Source organism: Centropristis striata, chromosome 13 (genome assembly GCF_030273125.1).
Source record: "Centropristis striata isolate RG_2023a ecotype Rhode Island chromosome 13, C.striata_1.0, whole genome shotgun sequence".
NCBI classification, from domain to species: domain Eukaryota; kingdom Metazoa; phylum Chordata; class Actinopteri; order Perciformes; family Serranidae; genus Centropristis; species Centropristis striata.
The window spans coordinates 718,491-726,555 of NC_081529.1; positions in this window are offsets into that span (position 1 = coordinate 718,491).

The following is an 8,065-nucleotide window of genomic DNA, read 5'->3' on the forward strand; positions in this document are numbered from 1 at the left end:
TTGCTTAACACAAGGGGCGTTACTGAGACACCCTCTCTAGTGGCTAACTCATTGGCAACTAACAGGGCCTAATGGTAAGAGCTGACACTAACTAAACTTGTGCCAGAGTCTGCTCCACTGAACAACATCACCAGGGAGAAAGAGAGAGGAAATGGAACCTGAACTCTGAACCTAGCCAGTGCGTCTCCCCCCAGATATGTCTCCCCACCCACCACCCAAGAGTAACCGTCCTATTCAGGGATTAGCTTGCATTTGCAATAGCAATGTTTGGCTGTTGTTGGTTGGTCATGCTCAACTGCCTGCAGAACTATATAGTCATGTGATAGTAGTAGTGTACATGGATGGACTGCACTTATATAGAGATTTTATCCAAAGCGATTTGCACTACAGATGGCGCATTCATTCACCCATTCACACTAGTGCCACCTGCCACCATTGGGAGTTCATTCACTGATGAACGCAGCATCGTGGGCCTTTTGGGGTTCAGTATTGCCCAATGATACTTTGACATGTGGCTGCCATGGTCAGGGATCGAACCACCAACATTCCAATCAGTGGGCGATTGCACTACCAACTGAGCCACAGCCGCCTCTAGTCTATGATGTGATAGGAGTACTGGTCTGTGGTGATGTGATAGGAGTACTGGTCTGTGGTGATGTGATAGGAGTACTGGTCTGTGGTGATGTGATAGGAGTACTGGTCTGTGATCATGTGATAGGAGTACTGGTCTGTGATCATGTGATAGGAGTACTGGTCTGTGATCATGTGATAGGAGTACTGGTCTGTGATAATGTGATAGGAGTACTGGTCTGTGGTGATGTGATAGGAGTACTGGTCTGTGTTAATGTGATAGGAGTACTGGTCTGTGATGATGTGATAGGAGTACTGGTCTGTGATCATGTGATAGGAGTACTGGTCTGTGGTGATGTGATAGGAGTACTGGTCTGTGGTAATGTGATAGGAGTACTGGTCTGTGGTGATGTGATAGTAGTACTGGTCTGTGGTGATGTGATGGTAGTACTGGTCTGTGGTGATGTGATAGTAGTACTGGTCTGTGGTGATGTGATGGTAGTACTGGTCTGTGGTGATGTGATAGGAGTACTGGTCTGTGGTAATGTGATAGGAGTACTGGTCTGTGGTGATGTGATAGGAGTACTGGTCTGTGATGATGTGATAAGAGTACTGGTCTGTGGTAATGTGATAGGAGTACTGGTCTGTGGTGATGTGATAGTAGTACTGGTCTGTGGTGATGTGATGGTAGTACTGGTCTGTGGTGATGTGATAGTAGTACTGGTCTGTGGTGATGTGATGGTAGTACTGGTCTGTGGTGATGTGATAGGAGTACTGGTCTGTGGTAATGTGATAGGAGTACTGGTCTGTGGTGATGTGATAGGAGTACTGGTCTGTGATGATGTGATAAGAGTACTGGTCTGTGGTAATGTGATAGGAGTACTGGTCTGTGGTGATGTGATAGTAGTACTGGTCTGTGGTGATGTGATGGTAGTACTGGTCTGTGGTGATGTGATAGTAGTACTGGTCTGTGGTGATGTGATGGTAGTACTGGTCTGTGGTGATGTGATAGGAGTACTGGTCTGTGGTGATGTGATGGTAGTACTGGTCTGTGGTGATGTGATGGTAGTACTGGTCTGTGGTGATGTGATAGTAGTACTGGTCTGTGGTGATGTGATAGTAGTACTGGTCTGTGGTGATGTGATAGTAGTACTGGTCTGTGGTGATGTGATAGTAGTACTAGTCTGTGGTAATGTGATAGTAGTACTGGTCTGTGGTGATGTGATGGTAGTACTGGTCTGTGATGATGTGATAGGAGTACTGGTCTGTGGTAATGTGATAGGAGTACTGGTCTGTGGTCATGTGATAGTAGTACTGGTCTGTGGTCATGTGATAGTAGTACTGGTCTGTGGTAATGTGATGGTAGTACTGGTCTGTGATGATGTGATAGGAGTACTGGTCTGTGGTGATGTGATGGTAGTACTGGTCTGTGATGATGTGATAGGAGTACTGGTCTGTGATGATGTGATAGGAGTACTGGTCTGTGATCATGTGATAGGAGTACTGGTCTGTGATGATGTGATAGGAGTACTGGTCTGTGGTAGATAGATAGCTAACTGTGGTTAGCAAACTGTTGCTAGCTAATGTTAGCTAGATGTAATGAGCACCAAATACCTATAAATATGACTTAAATGACTTATGATAAATAAGTATACAAAGACACAACTACAGATATGATGGTTATATGTAATAATACATACCCAACACAGAAAGATTACCTCAGTTTTCTTGAGCTCTAGTATTGTTTACCTCAGATCTCCATGGCGACCATTGAGCACTGTTAACCACTTTATCCAACCAAAACAGATGTGTGGTGGCACCCCTAAATCATCATGTACTGGGAAAATATTTTGCATGTGTTGTTTCTACATATATTGGAACACTTTTAGCACCCAGCCATATCAAAATTCAAGAATTGGGTTTTTTGATGCACCCTAATATACATATATATTAAGATGCTTTAGAAAATATAAAAATTTAATTAATTGAAATTCTACCATGAATATATTTTTGAAGAAGATGGATGTGACCTCAGCAAGTTGACATTTTACATTTTAAAAGCAGAGTTACAGGCTCTCAGGAGTGACTGAGTTTTAAATCTAAATTCCTTCATCCATCCATCCATCCATCCATTTTCCTACGCTTACTTAATATAAATATGGTAATTTGATTATAATCATTCAGTTAATTATTAATCAGTGTTCAAATTGATAGCTTAGTAACTGTATGAGACTGATTTAGGTGATTTGGCTATATTTTGCTCTGTTTTACAGAATGGTGCCCCGATGAGATGACTAAGAGTAAAGTCATATCATTTATTATATTTATAATTATTAATAATTATTTATGATTATTATTAATCAGTGTGGCATTGTGCATCTGTAATCTCTTCTTTGGAATGTTGTTGCAGTGGGATAGTCTAAATCTTGCCCAGATACAACGATGCTATATTTTGATTGGCTGTTGGGTAGTAACTGTATATTTCTTTTCTTTTTTTTTTGATTAGCTGGTGCTTGGCAAGCTTTACGGAAAGTCCTTGAGTCCTTCCTGTTCCACAACTAAAAACTAGCAGCGCAACTTGTTGGCAGTTGTCAACAAGTTAGTCATTTCTAGTCGTTTCTCGAGGTGACAGGTACAAGGTGTGGCGTGTGTGAACCAGTTGAAATGCTTGAGAGTCCTGCATTCCACCACTGACAACTGCACAAAATGTCCATGAATCCTAATACATTACAGTTTTTGTATTCACACTCAACCATATAAGCAAATCACTGCTACTATCATTATATCAGCTGTAGCATTATCTTACCTCTGATGATTCTGGACATAACTCATGGCAATAACTCACAGTCAAATAAATTCAAAACACTTCCTTTGTGAAATCATTTAGTGACTTACATTTACCTTGAAACTGCCTGTTTCTCTATATTAACAATTTAAAGTACAACTCTGTAACTCATTACAGACTATGCGCAGGGCAAAATAAACCTCACACCTACGATGCTGTGTGTCGCCCATAGACTGTATAAATAGGTGATAATAATAGGAAACAATTCAAAGTCTCTTTAAAGTAAAACAAGAACCATGTTGTTAAGCTTCAGGAAGTTGTTTTTGGTCATTGTCATCAAGTACTCACCTGTAAAACACAGGTAGTGTTCAGCTGCAGGTAAGACACAGAGCTTCCACATCCAGACTGAACCTGAGGCGTCTGGAAGGTCACACCTCTTTTATCTTTTCTTTTTTTTCTCTTTTTAAAAAAAAAACTTTATTAATACAAACATGAAAGAACATACAAGCTCTCGCAGACAATACATAACATATAATACGTTACAAAATAAATATTGTCAACAGTTAAGTGTTATAACAATGAGGTTTATACAGTGTTTCAGATGTTTTAAATCCTACAGTGAGTATGGGAGTCCCCATTTCTTCCATGTCTTGTTTCTACTTCTCTGATATGACTTTATTGCTGATGACTTTATTGCTGAGGCTGGCAGGGTGAGGTAAGGTTCAGGGTAAAGTATCAATAAAGGAAGTCTAGAACAGAGTGAGGACTAGAGACAGGTCAGAGGACATTTAGATTATTATATCCTGATTACTGATTAAGGGAACAAAGGAAAACGTCTAGATGCACTGTCTGTTAACAATTTACAAGGGTAAGGACAGCCCATTATCAATAATAGTATAAGAACCAGCTGTTAGAGCTCCTCGGGGAGCCTTTTTCTCTGTAACTCCTCGTTGTGTGTTGCACTGTTAAACGCTCCTTCTTGTACAAGAATAATAAATTCTAATTCAACTTTACTACTCCGAATCCAATCTTCTTTATTGAAGAGTCACTCTAAAAAATTCCTATCACATTAAGGAATGGGTAATGTATGAGATTTAATATAGCAATATAAAAATATATATCATATCACTTCCAAAACATTTGTCACGACTGGAAAACGAGATTCTTTCTCACAAATATTTCTTGCTATTTCATGAGCATTAATTTTTTATGAAAAAAAGGAAAGGAGTGCTTACTATTTCTCCACTTGCTACAATGAATGCAATATTTACCCATTATTATATTAATTATTTTGGAAACAACCGAGTTCATATTATCCATGAAAATTATGAACGTCAAGTAGGAAAGTGATTAATTTTAAGCGATATATCTGCCCAAAATCTACTGGACACATGGCATGAGAAAAAACATGTCGAACTACTTCACCTCGGCTTTAACTGTGATTGAAGCAATAAAGGAGTCTGTACATGTATGAATGGGAAGTTATTTACATATACATATACATATATATATATACATATATATATATATATATATATATATATATATTAAGATGCTTTAGAAAATATTAAAATTTAATTAATTGAAATTCTACCATGAATATATTTCTGAAGAAGATGGATGTGTCCTCAGCAAGTTGATAGATAGATAGATAGATAGATAGATAGATAGATAGATAGATAGATAGATGGATGGATGGATGGATGGATGGATGGATGGATGGATGGATGGATGGATGATAGATTACTTTTTTAATCCCCGAAGGGAAATTCGGTTGCCACAGCAGTCCGGTATTCAAGTACAATAAAATACAATAGAATAAAATACTGAGGTAGCATAAATAAAAAACAACAATAGAAAAAAAACACAGAATAGAAAAAGGACTCATTTTAAATGTTAAAAGCAGAGTTACAGGCTCTCAGGAGTGACTGAGTTTTGCTCGTCATCCAGGATAAACACAAATATATCAATGGTGTAAGACAGTAGAGAGTAGATCTGTAGATCCGGTTGTTCAAGTCTATTCCATTCTGTGAGAGCAAAGCAGTCCTGCAGCTGTGAGTTCACCCTGACAGCTTTAGTTTTCCTCCTGAGAGGAGTGAATGCTGGGATGAGGAGCAGTATAATAATAATAATAATATAATAATAGTAACTTTATTGACCTAGACCTCCAATGTAAAAATGAAAAATTTAGAAAATAAATCTGCAAGAAACAGTCGTAGAAACAGAGTTCTTCTTCAATGACTTGTTCCAGGAGAACTTGACTATGACATATTAGGGCCAAGTATGAATAAAAATACAAACCTAAATATTTAGAGAAAAAGTTGGATTAAAGTGGCAAATCTACGAAAAAAAGTGGCAGCTCCCGGCTGCTCTCCACCGTTCTTAACATAGCTTTCACCGACAAATAAAATGAACAAACCTACTGTTATGACTATAGGGATTATGGCAATGAGCCTTTTCAAAAATGATGATCTATCCCTTTAAGTTAGTAAAGAACCAAACTAATGCTGGGCTTACACCAAACGATTTCCCCAGTCCCAGACTAAAAACTGAAAGTCTTTAGTAAATCTAGGAGTCTTACTGGAGTCACAGCGCGCTCCCGTCATCCCGATCGTTAAGTGTAAGGTAGTAATCTGCGCTGTTTCATATCAGTCTTTTCCTAATCTTTGGTTTGCGATAATATCAAACGTGTTTGATATTATCGCAAGTCGCAGTGACGTAACACAACCAACAACCAATAGATGAGCAGACCGGCCAGTAAAACCATTTCGACAGGAAAAAGTTACATCACAATAATGTCAGAAAACTCAATCCTAAATACAAATATAGAGATGTAATATATTTACGGCCACAAGCGGGATTTTGGGGGCGCTGTTTCTTAGTAAAAAGAACAGTAAGCAGACCCAGTTAAAATGTATAAATAAATGTATACATAAATAAGTAATAAATAATTGATGATGAATGTGTGATTAACTAAATGAAAGTTGATAGAGCTGATAAGTATAATTATTCAATAAAACAAATAATTAAATAGGACATAAATGTATATCATGAATTCTTTTCTACAGTTTCCTTTCCTTTATTCTTCCTTATATCTATTTTACTGTAAAATAGTCAACTTTTCATGTCAGAAAAACAGAAACCCCTTTTCAGCTTTGTGAGGGGCATTTTGTGGCGTCTTCTCTTCTTTTTGTTGTTTTTTTTCAACACAAACCACTGCACACACAAAACTTGCATGGTAGGTAAAAAATGCTAAAGGAAATCTAGTTGTAGTCTTGTAAATAGTGACCCTGCAAGATTGACAGTCTTTGTAGAATCTCAGTCTGAGACTAGGCTGGGACTAGAAACTCTCAACAGTTGTCTTTAGATGTGAGCTGATAGTTTTGCAGGAGTCTTTCCAAATCTTTTCAAAGTCTTCTGGTGTTTAGGGAGCATAAGTGAAGTTTCTGTTAACATAGGGATGTTTTGATTTCTGTTAACAGTTTAACCCTCTATGGTACGCATTATGACACCAGTTAGGGAAAAAATGTTTGGAGTGGGTTTTTTTTGTCTTAAAATAGACTAAATAAACATAATCTGCTCATCGGGTTTGTTGCCCGTAGGTAGTGAAAAAGAGAGGGTTTTTTTTTTCAATTTGAAAATTATTTTTTTTAATAGACGTGTAAAAGATTCAGTAGCTTCTACATGGTACAATACAAAACATTTAAAATTGAAAAACATCATAAAAGGAACTTTTTTAACCGGTTGTCTTGTCTGGAGTAACATTTTTTTTTCCAGATGGAAAAGGGCCAGGAAATTATGTTTTGTGTGCTTTTTCCTTTGGAAAAGTTTGCAAAAAAAGGATTTCAATATGGCCTCCTGGAGGTCATGTGACAAATTAAAGCATTTTTATTGGTTCCCTAGACTCTGCCCTCTTTTTTAAAGTATCGCATCACTCAAAAAGATACATTGTAGAAATTTGACAGGCCAAAAATTGGTATGTTGCCTGAGGTCAACACCGTACCATAGAGGGTTAAACCATATTGGCCTTAACCATTTCAGTTTTCATATTAAAAGAAAAAATGTATTTATTTATTTATTTGTAGTCTGAAAACAAGTCATAGGTCATTCTGCACTTCGGAGGAATGTGTAGATTTCTCTCAACTATCCTTGTGAATGTGATTCCTAATTTCCTTGATCAAAATACATAATACAGTAAACAGATTGCCAGCATACACATCCCTATTGTACACACTGTTTATGTTTTTTACAGCTTTTTTCTGTTTTTTTATTTTGGCATTTTGCACAAAAAAATATTTTTGAAAGATGTTGAAACTGTATGTGTAGACAAAATTACACAAATAAACGTTTATTTGCTGTTTTCCTACATATGGTAATTTGTTAACTGACCTCCAGTAACTTTTTGCAACAAGAATGTATGGTATTAAGTAAATTCAACATAAAAATATTATGGCAACAGAGTGACAATTAATAATATTACATAGATTTCATGTCATGTGGTACCAATTATTAGTTGACACAACTTATTTCATTCATTGAATCCAAATTATTCTTATCCAGATATTTAGAAGGATAACCGCAATTTAACCCATAAAATTAGTAAATAGAAATCAATTTCATCCAGATAATTACTAAATATGAATCAATTCAATTTAATTAATTAGTAAATCCAAATTACCTTTTCTCAGATATTTAGTAAATATTAATCAG